We start from the raw sequence: 18,756 nt of genomic DNA on the forward strand, positions 1-18,756 counted from the left end.
AAGCACGGAGTAAGGGAGGGAAGCAACACACACAAATCCACAGCGAAATGCGCACACACACGGCCAAGAATCGAGCTCAAAGACTATCTCAAAGTTCTCACAAGAACGAAGCTCGAATCTCTTAGAATAACAAACGGATGCGCAAAGACTGAGTGTGGATGATCAAGAATGCTCTAAGGTTGCTTGGTATCTCCCTCCATGCGCCTAGGGGTCCCTTTTATAGCCCCAAGGCAGCTAGGAGCCGTTGAGAACAAATCTGGAAGGCCATCTTTGCCTTCTGTCGTCGGGCGCACCGGACAGTCCGGTGCACACCGGACACTGTCCGGTGCCCGATTTCCTTCCTTAAACAGCGCAGTCGACCGTTGCAGATGCGGGAGCCGTTGGCGCACCGGACATGTCCGGTGCACACAGGACAGTCCGGTGCCCCCTTCCGACCGTTGGCTCGGCCACGTGTCCCGCGCAGATCGCGCGGCTGACCGTTGGCCCGGCCGACCGTTGGCTCACCGGACAGTCCGGTGCACACCGGACAGTCCGGTGAATTTTAGCCGTACGCCGTCAGCAAATTCCCGAGAGCGGCCTCTTCGGCCGAGGCAACCTGGCACACCGGACACTGTCCGGTGCACCACCGGACAGTCCGGTGCCCCAAACCGAAACAGCCTTTTGGCTGTACACAGCCAACTCTCTCTTTTCTTCTTCTTTCTGTTTCTAACACTTAGACAAATATATTAGTACACAAAACTAATGTACTAAGACTTAGAAACATACCTTTGCTCTTGATTTGCACTTTGTTCACCCATGGGCATAGATTCACATTTAAACACTTGTGTTGACACTCAATCACCAAAATACTTAGAAATGGCCCAAGGGCACATTTCCCTTTCAATCTCCCCCTTTTTGGTGATTTATGCCAACACAACATAAAGCAACTAGAACAAATGCAAAATCACTTCAAATAAAACTCAAATTGATTTTGATTCAATTTTGGCATATATGGGTCATCCTTTGCCACCACTTGGTTTGTTTTTGCAAATCAAACTCAAATCTCTATCTCTAAGTCAAACACACATGTTGAAGCATAAAGAGAGTCATTCCAAAAGAGATTGATCAAAGATTTCAAAAACTCCCCCTATTTCCCATAATCAACACTTCTCCCCACAAGAAGCCATCTTTTGACAAGAGAGACAATAAGAGACAATAAAAGAGTTTAACAAAACAAAAACTCTATTCTACTATTTTCAAAATCTCTCAAGTGGTAGCTGATCCATTTATCGCTTTGGCCTTTATTTTCTCCCCCTTTGGCATCAAGCACCAAAACGGGATCAATCTTGGCCCTTTTAACCCCATTGCCTCACCAAAATCTTCAATAAGAATACAAAGGCAATAAGAGTCTAAAGATGAACTTGGAATAAGTTACCCTCTCATCGGAGTGCAGTGGAAGTCTTTCATGGTCCGAGTCCACCTTTTCCCTTTCAATCCTCCTTCGAGACTAAATCATCAAACTCAAGCACATGGTTAGTCTCAAAGGGTCAAGTTGTAACACATCTCCCCCTAAACATGTGCATCACTTTGCAACGGACTTGATCAAAAGCATAAATACATGTATGCTACAATTCAATCCAGGTTCCGCGAATCTAAGACATTTAGCTCACTACGCAACCTGCAAAAGGTCTTCTCATCTAGAGGCTTAGTGAAGATATCGGCTAGCTGGTTCTCGGTGCTAACATGAAACACTTCGATGTCTCCCTTTTGCTGGTGGTCTCTCAAAAAGTGATGCCGGATGTCTATGTGCTTTGTGCGGCTGTGCTCAACAGGATTCTCCGCCATGCGGATAGCACTCTCATTGTCACATAGGAGTGGGACTTTGCTCAGATTGTAGCCAAAGTCCCGGAGGGTTTGCCTCATCCAAAGTAGTTGCGCGCAACACTGACCTGCGGCAACGTACTCGGCCTCAGCGGTGGATAGGGCAACGGAGGTTTGTTTCTTAGAGTTCCATGACACCAGGGACCTTCCTAAGAATTGGCACGTCCCCGATGTACTCTTCCTATCGACCTTACATCCAGCATAGTCGGAGTCTGAGTATCCAACTAAGTCAAAGGTAGACCCCTTTGGATACTAGAGCCCGAAGCAAGGCGTAGCAACCAAATATCTAAGAATTCGCTTCACCGCCACTAAGTGACACTCCTTAGGATCGGATTGAAATCTAGCACACATGCATACGCTAAGCATAATATCCGGTCTACTAGCACATAAGTAAAGCAAAGAACCTATCATTGACCGGTATGCTTTTTGATCAACGGACTTACCTCCTTTGTTGAGGTCGGTGTGTCCGTCGGTCCCCATCGGAGCCTTTGCGGGCTTGGCGTCCTTCATCCCAAACCGCTTTAGCAGATCTTGCGTGTACTTTGTTTGGGAGATGAAGGTGCCGTCCTTGAGTTGCTTCACTAGGAACCCAAGGAAGTAGTTCAACTCGCCCATCATCGACATCTCGAACTTCTGCGTCATCACCCTGCTAAACTCTTCACAAGACTTTTGGTTAGTAGAACCAAATATTATGTCATCGACATAAATTTGGCACACAAACAAGTCACCATCACATGTCTTTGTAAAAAGAGTTGGATCGGCTTTCCCAACCTTGAAAGCATTAGCAATTAAAAAGTCTCTAAGGCATTCATACCATGCTCTTGGGGCTTGCTTAAGTCCATAGAGCGCCTTAGAGAGCTTACACACGTGGTCGGGGTACCGTTCATCCTCGAAGCCAGGGGGTTGCTCCACGTACACCTCCTCCTTGATTGGCCCGTTGAGGAAAGCGCTCTTCACATCCATTTGGTACAACCTGAAAGAATGGTGAGCGGCATATGCTAGCAAGATACGAATTGATTCTAGCCTAGCCACAGGAGCAAACGTCTCCTCAAAGTCCAAACCTGCGACTTGGGCATAACCTTTTGCCACAAGTCGAGCCTTGTTCCTCGTCACCACCCCGTGCTCGTCCTGTTTGTTGCGGAACACCCACTTGGTTCCCACAACATTTTGCTTCGGACGAGGCACCAGTGTCCAAACTTCATTACGCTTGAAGTTGTTGAGCTCCTCCTGCATGGCCAACACCCAGTCCGGATCTACCAAGGCCTCCTCTACCCTGAAAGGCTCAATAGAAGAGACAAAGGAGTAATGCTCACAAAAATTAACTAATCGAGATCGAGTAGTTACTCCCTTGCTAATGTCACCCAGAATTTGGTCGACGGGATGATCCCTTTGAATCATCGCTCGAACTTGGGTTGGAGGTTCCGGTTGCGCTTCTTCCTCCATCACTTGATCATCTTGTGCTCCCCCTTGATCAAGCGCCTCCACTTGAGGTACCTGTTCGTCATCTTCGGTTGGGGGATGCACCATAGTTGAGGAAGAAGGTTGATCTCGTTCATCTTGTTCCTGTGGCCGCACTTCTCCAATCGCCATGGTTCGTATAGCGGCCGTCGGAACATCTTCTTCATCTACATCATCACAATCAACAACTTGCTCTCTTGGAGAGCCATTAGTCTCATCAAATACAACGTCGCTAGAGACTTCAACCAAACCCGATGATTTGTTGAAGACTCTATACGCCTTTGTATTTGAGTCATAACCTAACAAAAACCCTTCTACAGCTTTGGGAGCAAACTTAGAATTTCTACCTTTCTTCACTAGAATGTAGCACTTGCTCCCAAATACACGAAAGTAAGATACATTGGGTTTGTTACCGGTTAGTAGCTCATACGAAGTCTTCTTGAGGAGGCGATGAAGGTAGACCCTGTTGATGGCATGGCAAGCCGTGTTCACGGCTTCCGACCAGAAACACTCGGGGGTCTTGAATTCTCCAAGCATTGTCCTCGCCATATCGATTAGTGTCCTGTTCTTCCTCTCTACCACACCATTTTGCTGTGGTGTGTAGGGAGCGGAGAACTCGTGCTTGATCCCTTCCTCCTCAAGGAACTCCACCACTTGAAGGTTCTTGAACTCGGACCCATTGTCGCTCCTTATCTTCTTCACCTTGAGCTCAAACTCATTTTGAGCTCTCCTGAGGAAGCGCTTGAGGGTCCCTTGGGTTTCAGACTTATCCTGCAAAAAGAACACCCAAGTGAAGCGGGAAAAGTCATCAACAATAACTAAACTATACTTACTCCCTCCTATGCTCAGATAGGCGACAGGTCCGAAGAGGTCCATATGCAGCAACTCCAGGGGTCTTGAAGTGGTCATCACATTCTTGCCGTGATGCGCTCCTCCCACTTGTTTACCTGCTTGACAAGCTGCACAAGGTCTATCTTTTTCGAATTGCACGTTAGTTAAACCTATCACATGTTCTCCTTTTAGAAGCTTGTGAAGGTTCTTCATCCCCACATGTGCTAAGCGGCGATGCCACAGCCAGCCCATGCTAGTCTTAGCTATTAAGCATGCATCTAGACCGGCCTCTTCTTTTGCAAAATCAACTAAATAAAGTTTGCCGTCTAATACACCCTTAAAAGCTAGTGAACCATCACTTCTTCTAAAGACAGACACATCTACATTTGTAAATAGACAGTTATACCCCATCTTGCATAATTGACTAACAGATAGCAAATTATATCCAAGAGACTCTACTAAAAACACATTAGAGATAGAGTGCTCATTAGAAATTGCAATTTTACCTAACCCTTTTACCTTGCCTTGATTCCCATCACCGAATATGATTGAATCTTGGGAATCCTTATTCTTGACGTAGGAGGTGAACATCTTCTTCTCCCCCGTCATATGGTTTGTGCATCCGCTGTCGATAATCCAGCTTGAACCCCCGGATGCATAAACCTGCAAGGCAAATTTAGGCTTGGGTCTTAGGTACCCAACTCATGTTGGGTCCTATAAGGTTAGTGCAAATATCCTTAGGGACCCAAATGCAAGTTTTGTCTCCCTTGCATTTTGCCCCTAACTTCCTAGCAACTATCTTCCTATCCTTTCTACAAATAGCAAAGGAAGCATTTAGGACATGATAAATTGTAGAAGGTCCATGAGCTTTATTATTAACAATATTTCTCCTAGGCATATTGTGAATAACATTTCTTCTACCAACCGATCTATCATGCATAACATGAGAACTAGAAGCAGTCATAGCATAAGAATCATAAGCATGTGAAAAAGCATCATAACCTCTAAAAGCATTTCTAGAATTTTTTCTATCATGATACAAAAAGGCATGGTTCTTTTTAGCACTAGTAGTCATAGGGGCCTTCCCTTTCTCCTTAGCGGGAATGGGAGCCTTATGGCTTGTTAAGTTCTTGGCTTCCCTTTTGTAGCCAAGTCCATCCTTAATTGAGGGGTGTCTACCAATTGTGTAGGCATCCCTTGCAAATTTTAGCTTATTAAAATCACTTTTGCTAGTCTCAAGTTGGGCATTGAGACTAGCTACCTCTTCATTTAATTTAGAAATGCAAGCTAGGTGTTCACTACAAGCATCATTAAGATCTTTACACCTAGTGCAAATCTTAACATGTTCTACACAAGATGTTGATTTACTAGATTTTTCTAGTTTAGCATTTAAATCATCATTTATGCTCTTTAAACTAGCAATTGAATCATGACATGTAGACAACTCACAAGAAAGCATTTCATTTCTCTTAATCTCTAATGCAAGTGATTTTTGTGCTTCTACAAACTTGTCATGTTCTTCATACAACAAATCCTCTTGCTTTTCTAAAAGCACATTCTTATCATTCAAGGCATCAATCAATTCATTGATTTTGTCTATCTTAGATCTATCTAAGCCCTTGAATAAGCATGAATAGTCTATGTCATCATCATCACTAGACTCATTATCACTAGAAGAAGCATAAGTGGAGTCTCGAGTACTCACCTTCTTCTCCCTTGCCATAAGGCATGTGTGACGCTCGTTGGGGAAGAGGGATGACTTGTTGAAGGCGGTGGCGGCGAGTCCTTCATTGTCGGAGTCGGAGGAGCAATCCGAATCCCACTCCTTTCCGATGTGTGCCTCGCCTTTGGCCTTCTTGTAATTCTTCTTCTTTTCCCTCTTGTTCCCCTGTTCCTGGTCACTATCGTTATCGGGGCAGTTAGCGATAAAATGACCAATCTTACCGCACTTGAAGCATGAGCGCTTCCCCTTTGTCTTGGTCTTGCTTGGCTGCCCCTTGTGACCTTTTAGCACCGTCTTGAAACGTTTGATGATGAGAGCCATCTCTTCATCATTAAGTCCGGCCGCCTCAATTTGTGCCACCTTGCTAGGTAGCGCCTCCTTGCTTCTTGTTGCCTTGAGAGCAAGGGGTTGATGCTCGTTGATCGGTCCATTCAAGGCGTCGTCCACATATCTTGCCTCCTTGATCATCATCCGCCCGCTTACGAATTTTCCGAGTACCTCCTCGGACGTCATCTTCGTGTACCTGGGATTCTCACGAACATTGTTCACGAGATGAGGATCAAGAATGGTAAATGACCTTAGCATTAGGCGGACGACGTCGTGATCCGTCCATCGCGTGCTTCCGTAGCTCCTTATTTTGTTGATAAGGGTCTTGAGCCGGTTGTATGTTTGGGTTGGCTCCTCGCCCCTTATCATTGCAAACCTTCCAAGCTCGCCCTCCACCAACTCCATTTTAGTGAGCATGGTGATGTCGTTCCCCTCGTGAGAAATCTTGAGGGTGTCCCATATCTGCTTGGCATTGTCCAAGCCGCTCACCTTATTGTACTCGTCCCTGCACAAAGAGGCTAGCAACATAGTAGTAGCTTGTGCATTTTTATGAATTTGTTCATTAATAAACATAGGGCTATCCGAGCTATCAAATTTCATTCCATTCTCTACAATCTCCCATATGCTTGGATGGAGAGAGAATAAATGACTACGCATTTTGTGACTCCAAAATCCGTAGTCCTCCCCATCAAAGTGTGGAGGTTTGCCAAGAGGAATGGAAAGCAAATGCGAATTCGAACTATGTGGAATACGAGAATAATCAAATGAAAAATTCGAATTGACCGTCTTCCTGTAGTCGTTGTCGTCGTCCTTTTGAGAAGAAGAGGATTCGTCGCTGTCGTAGTAGACGATCTCCTTGATGCGCCTTGTCTTCTTCTTCCCATCTTTGCGCTTGTGGCCCGAGCCAGAGTCGTTGGATTTGTCATCTTTTGGCTCGTTGACGAAGGACTCCTTTTCCTTGTCGTTGATCACGATTCCCTTCCCCTTAGGATCCATCTCTTCGGGCGATTAGTCCCTTTCTTGAAAAGAACGGCTCTGATACCAATTGAGAGCACCTAGAGGGGGGGTGAATAGGTGATCCTGGGAAACTTAAACTTATAGCCACAAAAACTTGTTAAGGGTTAGCACAATAATTGCCAAGTGGCTAAAGAGGATATCTTGCACAATATGACAATCACAAAGAATTCAACACAGAGAAGACACAGTGATTTATCCCGTGGTTCGGCCAAGTACAAAACTTGCCTACTCCACGTTATGGCGTCCCAACGGACGAGGGTTGCAATCAACCCCTCTCAAGCGGTCCAAAGACCCACTTGAATACCACGGTGTTTTGCCTTGCTTATCTTTATCCCACTCGCGAGGAATCTCCACAAATTGGAGTCTCTCGCCCTTACACGTAAAGTTCACAAAGAAGCACGGAGTAAGGGAGGGAAGCAACACACACAAATCCACAGCGAAATGCGCGCACACACGGCCAAGAATCGAGCTCAAAGACTATCTCAAAGTTCTCACAAGAACGGAGCTCGAATCTCTTAGAATAACAAACGGATGCGCAAAGACTGAGTGTGGATGATCAAGAATGCTCTAAGGTTGCTTGGTATCTCCCTCCATGCGCCTAGGGGTCCCTTTTATAGCCCCAAGGCAGCTAGGAGCCGTTGAGAACAAATCTGGAAGGCCATCTTTGCCTTCTGTCGTCGGGCGCACCGGACAGTCCGGTGCACACCGGACACTGTCCGGTGCCCGATTTCCTTCCTTAAATAGCGCAGTCGACCGTTGCAGATGCGGGAGCCGTTGGCGCACCGGACATGTCTGGTGCCCCCTTCCGACCGTTGGCTCGGCCACGTGTCCCGCGCAGATCGCGCGGCCGACCGTTGGCCCGGCCGACCGTTGGCTCACCGGACAGTCTGGTGCACACCGGACAGTCCGGTGCACACCGGACAGTCCGGTGAATTTTAGTCGTACGCCGTCAGCAAATTCCCGAGAGCGGCCTCTTCGGCCGAGGCAACCTGGCACACCGGACACTGTCCGGTGCACCACCGGAGACTGTCCGGTGCACCACCGGACAGTCCGGTGCCCCAGACCGAAACAGCCTTTTGGCTGTACACAGCCAACTCTCTCTTTTCTTCTTCTTTCTGTTTCTAACACTTAGACAAATATATTAGTACACAAAACCAATGTACTAAGACTTAGAAACATACCTTTGCTCTTGATTTGCACTTTGTTCACCCATGGGCATAGATTCACATTTAAACACTTGTGTTGACACTCAATCACCAAAATACTTAGAAATGGCCCAAGGGCACATTTCCCTTTCAGGTGGCTACGTACCCCCACGAAAACTGTCACACGAAGCACCACAAGTCTCAAATACTTTCCTTCCGTCCTAGTATATAAGACCTAGCCGTCTCTAGTTTAAAGACCAAAAAATGATTTTAGTTCTCTATATCGATGTACGTGTGTTTAGAGAGCACACGTCTAAATGGAGGGTTTCATCACACTGTTTCCAAGGCTATTTATCTAGAAAACAATGTATGCAGAGTTTCATCGCTATGAAACTCTCTCACATCTCTCTTCATTAAATTAAATTACATGTCATGTCATCTTGTTTACCTGTGTGGCATGATATTTAATGACAATGAAACTTTCATGAAACTCCTAGAATGGCCAAGAACAAAAATTGGTTACACTGTATATTATGGGACGGGGGGAGTATATAAGTCCACATTACAGGCCAGGCCTAGTTCAAAAAAGCATGCTCTGTCTCATGTCTATGCCTTTTACACGTTATCACTACCGGAAACACGTTCTTTAATGAGTGCTCAGAGGTTTTCCGAGTCCAAAATCTCGGGCACTCGGCGAAAAATTGTTTGTCAAGTGTTACTCTCGGCGAAGATTAACACTTGGCAATGTCCCTCTATGCGGAGTGCCAACCACTCAGCATACAAAAGACGCTCGGCAAAGGACTGTTTGCCAAGTGTCCAACTCTCGGCAAATATTGGCACTCGGCAAAGCACCGTGAGCAGTCGTCTGCAGCTGACAGCCGTTAATTATGTCGAGTGCCCATGGAGGACACTCGGCAAAGTCATGTCTTCGACGAGTGTCACCCTCAGACACTCGGCAAATAATTCTTTTACCGAGTGTCCTCCCATGACATTCGGCAAAGTTTATTTGCTTTCTTTTCTTTTTACCCAACCTTTTTGTGGTGTGACCTACATGTTCAATTTTGGCACAATTATCAAAGTGTTTGCTATATCTATTACATTTAGTTCATTTAATTGAATTTCTTTGGATGATTTAAATTTGAATTGCAAGTCACTCAAAAAATGAAAACAATGAATACAAAAATGAAATTCATGTTATAGATACATACTTGAAATAATATATGGATACATCGTGTTTGTATGTGAGGCTAGATATGAGGGCACAACATATGTGGTGGCTACCACGTGTTGTAAGCGCACATCCAGGCCATCATAAATTTCCAAGCCTCTGTCCTTAGAGAGAAGGTGAGCAAAAAGGACGCTAGAACCATGTCGTTGACCCGGGACCAGTACTTGCAGGTAAATACATAACATTAATATTGATATTTAATATGCTTAATTTTATCTTTTGATATGTCGTGTACTTGATTTTTTGTAGATGACTCCTTATTGGTGCGCCACACATTCTGAGTACTAGGATCAGATGGTGCAAAGGTGGTGCTCCAACGAATGGGACGAGACGCACAACGCTTGTTGGGACCGGCATTTGATGATGGAAGGTGCCTTCCACCACCAAGGCATCCACAGTCTCACCTAATAAGCAAAAGCATGGGTACATGATTTCTTTTATTTAGTCCAACTTTCGATTATGTATGATTTCTAACCATCTCATTGGTTTTCTCGTCGTTGGCATCACATGGTGGCCAGCCTTGCTCTATCTTCTCGGCGTATGCTATAGCCCACAAGGGCAAGGTGACGTCCAATGTCACCTACAACCCGGAGGACGGGCCCGATGCGTACAACAACCCCACCGTTCATAGTCATCTCAGTGAGTACACTGTCATGGCAAAGGAGGTCCACATACTAGAATACGATACGGAGACCGAGAACATCGATGGAGATGTCCTCATGAGGGTCGGAGTAGGCAAGACCAAGAGGTACGGGCGGTGCTAGATTGCCGACGGGGCAATCGACTCGTCCTCCACTCCTACTGTCTCAGGTGCGAGCAAGGAGCACGAGCATGAGCCCAACCATACAACTTCGGCAAGATAGTTCACAACATCGAATACAAGAACTCAAGGTTAGTGCTTATGTGCCTCATCATTCATTGAGTTATATACTTTCGCTTTGCATTATCATAACATTAGGGTGAAATATTACATGCCTAGCTAGAAGAAGAGAGGAGAGAACATATGGAGATGGAGGCGAGGATGAGGGCCAATCGGGTGACTCGCTTGGCCGATCAATAGAGCATGACGGAGATGTTTCAGTACATGCAGAGCCTTGGCGCCGCATCGAGTTTTGCTCCACCACCTCTGTTGTTCCCTGCAACTGAATCTCCTCGGTTTTCTACTACTGTGAGTATGAAAATTTTAGTCGTGTATGATGTATATTCATCTGATTTCACACATGCAATCTCTTCTCTATGCAGAATCAATCGGCGACACCAAACAACCGTCATGGTTCGCCCAACCCTTCGTCTAACTAGTCCAGCTGGCCACCTTGTTGATGTTCTTTTGAACTTAGTGGTGATTTGAAACTTCTGTTTGTGAAACTTATGATACTTGTGTTTGTGAGTGTTGGTGATACTTATGTTTGTGAAACTTGTTGATGTTGGTAATACTTGGTATGAACTTAGTGATGTTTGTGAAAAACTTATGAGCTTTGTGCTCTTTGTGAGATATGTGGTGTTGGTGATACATGTGATGTATATGTGATGTCAATGATATATATCTTTTGTTTGTTTGGATGGAATAACAAAAACAAATAAAAAGGTGGGTCTCTGGTCACTTTGTCGAGTGTTACACTCAACAAAGAGTGTCTTCGCCGAGTGCAGTGACCATAACACTCAGCAAAGAAGGCACACCTAGGAACCGGTAAAGCTTCTTTGCCGAGTGTTATGGTCCTAGCACTCGGCAAAGGCTCCTTCTTTGTCGAGTGTCAGCCCGCACACTCGACACAGAGACTGGCGTGGGAGCCCACTGGAGCTCCCTTTGTCGAGTGTCAGTTTGCACACTCCACACAGAAACTGGCGTGGGGGGCCACTTGATCTCCATTTGCTAAGTGCTTGCTGGCCTGTCACTCGGTAAAGGCTCTATCACCGTCGCTTGGCGTAGTCACGGTGACCTTTATTTGTCGGGTGCCCGACATAAAGTACTCGGCAAATAGGTCGTTGCCGATAAACTGTTCAACAAGTCCTCTTTGTCGAGTGATACACTCGGCAAAGCGTTTGTCGAGTGTTATCGAACCTTTAACGACTGCCGCAGGCACTAAGCAAAGAACTCTGTTTTGATATTGTATATCCCACTTCCCACCACACTAGCATAATAGCTGATATACTTGTACACAAAAACATTATATATGTCTTCAGTGATCCAGATCTGGTGATTGGGAACTAATCATAATCAGGATCCACTAAATTTTAGGGTAGATGTTTTACTGCTTTTATAATTTCTAGATTACTTTTTCTATTTTAATTTCCCTTGTAGCACGGTGGTGAAACGGTCATCTACTAGTTTTCTTTGTTTTTTCCCCTCGTAATCACGACGGTGTAACGTTCATCTCATTTTATTTCGAAATAGATTAATTTTGCGGTCCTCAATTGGATGGGCACAAAATATTCTGGAACACGGTATCTTATCTATTTGTGGATAAATGGAATAATATTCAGCTCACCAGTGCTGCCATATATAGTGGGGTGTGCATATATTCTCCAAAGAACATTCCGGACAACGAAATGTTTTAGAATATCACATAACTAGCTCATGACACATATGCATTCTTGCATTATTGTGGAAACATCAAGTAAGCTCCGGGTCAATAAAAACATCAAATAAGCATTGGAACTAGCTAGGTGCATGAGTGAGTCGAGCTAGCTAGACTTGTCTCAGCCTTCCTATGAGTTTAGGTAGAGGCTAGCTCGGCTGACTTTGGCTCGTGAGTCAACCTGTTTTCCTCTAGATTCCAGAAAAGAGATAGCTAATATAGATACTCTTTTTTGTTATAAAATTGTAGTCGTTTTGGCTCTTGCTTTTTATGTCTATATTTAAATGGATGGAGATAAATCTAAGCACATATATAAAACACATACAATGCACATCAAGGATTGTATGAATCTAACAAATCTCTAAAACGAATTTTGTTTTGGAACAAAGAGAGTATTACACATGAATAATAAAGCATATGTGAGGTAAAATTATCTGTATCAAAGAATGTAGATAATATATAATAGAAAAAATAGTCAAGTAGACTTATTGTCGGTCCAGTCCGATCTAATAGCCATGGTGAGCTGCGCGGCAATGGAATCAGAGGGGCAAATTAAATCCCAAGTGGGAGGTGGAAAGTATTTCATGTATGACTCACCTGTACGACTAGAGTACGACTAACGTTAATATACAACTGTTGTTGCCTGTTACACTGAACTAATGAATCATGAGCCATTATATGACCTTAATGAATCTAAGTCTACCGCTGGATATACCATGGATTAAATTGATCATGTATCGCTATCAACCAATGAGCCATTCCCCAACGGCAGCTAACCTACTTATTCTGGAGCATCGCATCTTGTTCATCCGTGGAAAAGTAAAAGATTAAATTCACCACTAGCACAAATAATTGAGTGCCCTCTCTAGACTCTAGAAATTAAAAAACATATCAGAAAGTGATGTATTTTTAAAAAACATATCAGAAAGTGATGTATTAAATTCACTAATTGGTGATGCAATAAAAATGGTTTACTATGTTATCAATACTTCAACAAAATATGACCACATAGTTACACACACCATAATCGGATGTGTTAAAAGTAAGGTATATCTCTTGTCGTGCACTGCTGAATAATTTGTGAATGAAAAGAATGTCATAAGAGCAAGTCCGGGATGTAAAGAAGAGTAGTTGGACATAGATTCTTAATTATATGCAGAGATGAACCACATAACATGAGCATATGAGGGGGATAGAAAAGAGAATTTGAACAAGCAGCATTGGTGCTGCACATTGCTCTCGCTAAGAGCAAATATAATAAGGTGGTGTAGATGGATGGTAAGAGATGTCATGTCAGATTTATTATGATATGAAAGGAAAAACATGGATAAAGAAATTAAGTGAACTGCTCACTAGTAACCAGTTGAAAGTGAACTGCTCACAGACTCTAAGACACTTTGTGAGAGCAAAAGATGGAGCAAATATTAAATTTATAGCTTACTAGTTAGTTGTCCGTTACGGTTCATGTATATATCACATGAAGATTCATCACTACCCTCTAGCTACTCATCACCATTTGTGTCATCTGCTTGTAGTGAGCGACTAACTTGACTAACTAGACATTTCTTCAGTACCTTAAGGCATTTGTACTTTACATGGGAACATTGTCCTAGGAATTTGTCATGCTATGCCCAGAGACACTCCTCATATGTGGCGCCCAACTTCATCTTGTCTACAGGAAAAAGAAAAAGAAAAGGAAAATGAGCTATAGCCATATGTAACGTTGAAAAGGTTAGGCACCCCATAAATCCTAACAATGAAATAAATCAGCAGAAACTTAATGCATAATGTTGGCATATGCGGAAAGAAAGAACAATGGCATGGCAGTGATGTGTAAACTGGCATTGGCATCTTACTTCCACTAAAATGAATCCAACTGTTGGAAGGATTTGAGACACACAAGTGGCTGTAAGCTAGCATCCAGGGGTCATTCTTGATAGCCTAAAAACTAAGGAATCGTGTTAAATGTAACTTTAAGGATCTCAAAAGCCAGAAGAAAAACTTTTGCAGATGGCAACGGGTACAAACCCGCTGGGTTTTGCCGTCCCAAACCCGTACCCGTGAAAAATATCTATGCCCATTAAAAAACCCGTACCCGTGACGGGTTTGAGATTTTGCCCAAACCCGTACCCATCGGGTTAACGGGTACCCATGGGTTACCCGCGGGTTTCATCTCCAATATAATTATCTTCTCATAATCAATAAGTATCATAATGATTAATGATATCATGATCCAAAATCTATGTAATGAACAACGAGTTCATGATTTGGTATAAAAATTATTAGTAGAGAGAATGAAATACAAATAATAAGTTGTATAATTAAGTGATCTTGCACTAAGTTATCCATCCACCACATATATAACGCTAGTAAAAACTATAATAGCAAGCAAGCAACACTCTCACCGATTACTGATACATTCACCAATTGTTAAAAATTATGAAGCAAATAAGGAATAACAAGTTTGTTGTTCTTTATAAAATAAAATGACAATATGCACTAGGTTTGGTCGGGTTTAAAAAACCCACGGGTTCACGGGTTTGGGTACTATAGGAACAAACTCGTACCCATAAACCCGTTGGGTACAGATTTATGCCCATTAACAAACCCACGGGTATGAAAATTGGCACAAACCTGTACCCTAATGGGGTAAAAACCCATCGGGTTTCGGGTTTCGGGTACCCATTGCCATCTCTACTTTCTACTAACAAATGATAACGGGTGCACAGGAAAATTTATAGAATGACATAAAATACTGTATAGAAAAACAGACCGCGTAAGTACATAACAATCAAAAAGTAAAGGGTTTATTGCTTTGGGGCCATACTAAAATGCTCATCGATGGCATTAATTGCATAGAATGGTCCACATGGTTTGGCATTAAGATTAATTACAAAGAGAGAAGACAAGTCAGTCATTTGCAACCAATATTTCATTAGAAACAGAATGATGGATTCAACACTAACCCCAAGTTTATCAACAGATACGTATTTATAAGGACGCACAAAACTGGTGGCACTAGAACAAAAGGGCACACTAGTAGAAAAGAGCTCTAAGGTGGCGGCACGCAGAAATTTATACTGTCGGTTTCAGTTACAGCACGCCAGTGAAAATAAATAGGTGGGCTCGCTTTAAGAAACCGCCAGTGTAAATGGTGGCTCACTTAACTGAACCGTCAGTGGAAAGAATATATTTACACTGGTGGTTGTATTAATTGAACCATTAGTGACAATATCATATACACTAGCGGTTCACTTAACTGAACCGTCAGTGGAAATTATATATTTATACTAGTGGTTGTATTAAGTGAACCGCTAGTGCAAATATCATATACAATGGCGGTTCACTTAACTAAACCGTCAGTTGTTGGGGACTTGTTCTCAAATGCTAAGAGTTAGGAACAAGGCAACATAAAAAGTGTTAAGTGTTAAAGTCCTTCGTCCTTCGAAGCATTATGCCCCTTCGGGAAATAATGAGCTTCGGACGAAGGTCATAAGAGACATACCTTCGTGAACATAACAAGTAATGACGAAGGATTCATATAAAGTATGAAATATAATATAAGCATCATCATAGAATCATTTCTATTTTATTAACATGGAAAAATAGAAATGATTTCAAATTACAAATGTACCTTCGGTCCCGAGAGAAGATAAAAAGTACAAGCGTGACGCAAAAGCAAATGCCAAGTCAGCGTGAACAGTACGGGGGTACTGTTCACCTATTTATAGGCACGGGATACAACCCATACAAAATTACATACATGCCCTTTACATTTGGTGATAATTCCATAGCAATCTATCGAGGTCTAAATGGCCTTTTCATCTTTAAGTCGGTTCCCTTTTCTGCGAACATGCCGAAGCTTTCCTGCTTCACAGCTTCGGCACTGCCAACCTTCGTATCTTTTGAGGTTCTCCCTCTTTGACATAAGTCCGAAGGTACCTGTTCACACATTACACTCTAGAAACACTGTTAAATCATGTTTTTGAGGACCTTCGGAAGCCGAAGGCCCCCAACAGTAGCCCCTCGCAATATTAATTTGTTTGAAATAATAAATTCAGATTGCGATATGAACGAAGGCTTTATGCCGAAGGTCCGAAAAAACACCTTCCCTTTGCTAGAATAGCAACATTCAATGACAAGTGGGGTCTTTCAACTTTCAACGCATCAAGCGTATAAATACGGCCATACCGCAAACTTATTTTGCACGCTTTCTGGCCAACCACTCCTGCTCACTCATTTTTTAGCTCTTGTGCACTGTGATCTGCTAAGTTTTTAGCTTTGAAGCTTCGGCTTTTAAAAACAGTTTTTTAGTGTTTCCGAAGATGTCTGAAGCTGCTAAGAAGGCTGCTGCTGAGATGAAGCTGAGTCTTGATGAAGAGAAGAACTTAGGGTTTCTTATAGCAATGTCGAAGACCAACACAGAAAAGATCACCAGGGAAATTCTGGAAGGGCTGTCTGAAGATACTGGTGACAGTGAAAGTTATGATGTGGACAGCGGTGGCGAAGACTCCGAAGATCGCCCCTGGCGACCAAGCCATTCAGTTTATGGTAAATCAACTATCAAAGAGAATCATCTTGTTAATATGAGAGGAAGGTATTTCCGGGATCTGTCCATTGTGAGGGCGGACGAAGGGGAAAAAACTTGTCCACACCCTGAAGAAAATGAAGTTGTGGTGTATCGAAGCTTTTTGAAAGCTGGATTGCGATTCCCCTTGAGCAGCTTCGTCGTGGAGGTGTTGAAAATCTTCGAAGTCTATCTTCATCAACTTACTCCCGAGGCAATTATAAGGCTAAATATCTTCGTGTGGGCCGCGAGAAGCCAAGGTCTGAAGCCTGACGCCAGAAGCTTCTGTAATGTTCATGAATTATTATATGAAACAAAGCCTTGGGGCAAAGAACAGTACCATAACAACTTTGGCTGCTACAGCTTCGTCTCTCGGTCCGGGGCAAGCTGTCCCGTACCAACCTTTCGGAAGAGATGGCCCGGGGATTGGATGACAGAATGGTTTTATGTGAAGAATGACTTATCAGCACGAGAAGACATCAAAGGTATAATTATGCGTCCTATTTGGCAAAGCTTCGGCCTTCGGAGGCCGAAGGTTGAAATGAACGAAGCCACCGAAGAGTGCCAAAGAGCCTTCGGCGTTGTCTGCTCTTTTATAGGAACAAGGGACTTAGTACAAGAGCATATTGCCTTCAGGGTGTGGCCGCTTGCGGAGAAATGGGAAATGCCACAAGAAACCGTTAAAGAGGCCGACGAAGGTGGACTTGTCAGGTTTAAGTACACTTTTAAATTTGAAGATAAATTTATTGAGCCAGACGATGAGTGGTTGAAAAGCATTGACAATTTAAGTGATGAGCTGCTTGGGACATACTCGAAGGCCGAAGATACTGCAATGTCAGCAGCCTTCGGAGGCCGAAAAAAGAAAAGGCTGAATCGGGTATTTGATGCCATCGGGTTTGTCTACCCTGACTATTGCTACCCCATTCGAAGGCAGAAGAGAAAAAATACAACCTCTGCAAAAGAAGAAACTGCAGCTGCTCCTAGCGAGCCAGAACCGAAAAGGAAGAAGATAAAGGTTCTTACTTATCGACCGCGTTATATTGAACCAGCTTCGGTGCCTGAGTTTACCGGAGAGACTTCTTCGGCCACCGAAGCTGAAAAACCAGCCGAGCCAACTTTGCTGCCAGAAGTCACAGAAACAGCCGAAATACCAACGAAGACAAAATTGGAGCAATCAAAAATTTTGTTACCAGAAACGAAAGAGAAGGCCGAAGCGCCATTCACAGAAAAAATGGAAGAGGTAAAGGAAGCAACCGAGGACTCCAAAACATCAGAAGTTTTGAGTCCTGTGGCAAACATTGAAACAGTAAGTAATCAAAAAGTGCCAGCAGTGACTCCGAAAAGAAGGAGAATGGCTAATGTGCTAGATGTGCTGGAAACGATCAAATCTTCAAGCACCCCTCCGAAGAAGGCTGCCGTCACTCCTGAAACAACAGTCGAAGCTTCGGGTTCTAAAGCTCCAGAGCAAGATACTGAAGCCGAAGCTGGGCCCTCAGAGCCCTCAAAGGCAAAAACCTTGGAAAGTGAGGCAGAAAAAATAACAAAGCCAACTTTTGCTGAAGGAACTGGTGTTGTTACCCCCGAAGCATCCAAAATTCGTGATTATATTTTTCGTCATGCTTCGGGGAAAAAATTAACAGAAAAAGAAGAACAAGAGGCCCAACACTATGCCCAAAAGTTGAAATATCCAAAGGGGGCGTTGATATTTAATGGCAGTGGAGAAGAAGATTTCTTGTATTGCCTCCCCGACAGCAAGGAAATTTCTGTCTGTCGGGAGATGAGCAGAAGCTTCGGATTTCCAACTTTAGAAGACGGACTTTCGGTGCTGTCAAAGAACGATCTGGCTGACAGCCTAGCTTACAACAGTTTAAAGGTGCGACAAATGGAATTCTTATATTTTTGTTGAATTCAAAATTTTCCGTTTGTTTAAAACTATTGACACAGACATATTCCTGTCTGCAGGGCCTGATACTCAGCAATGCCCTCAGAGCACAGAAAGATGCTGAGGACGAAGGATGTACTAT

The sequence above is a fragment of the Zea mays genome, chromosome 10 (genome assembly GCF_902167145.1).
Source record: "Zea mays cultivar B73 chromosome 10, Zm-B73-REFERENCE-NAM-5.0, whole genome shotgun sequence".
In the NCBI taxonomy this organism is placed as follows: domain Eukaryota; kingdom Viridiplantae; phylum Streptophyta; class Magnoliopsida; order Poales; family Poaceae; genus Zea; species Zea mays.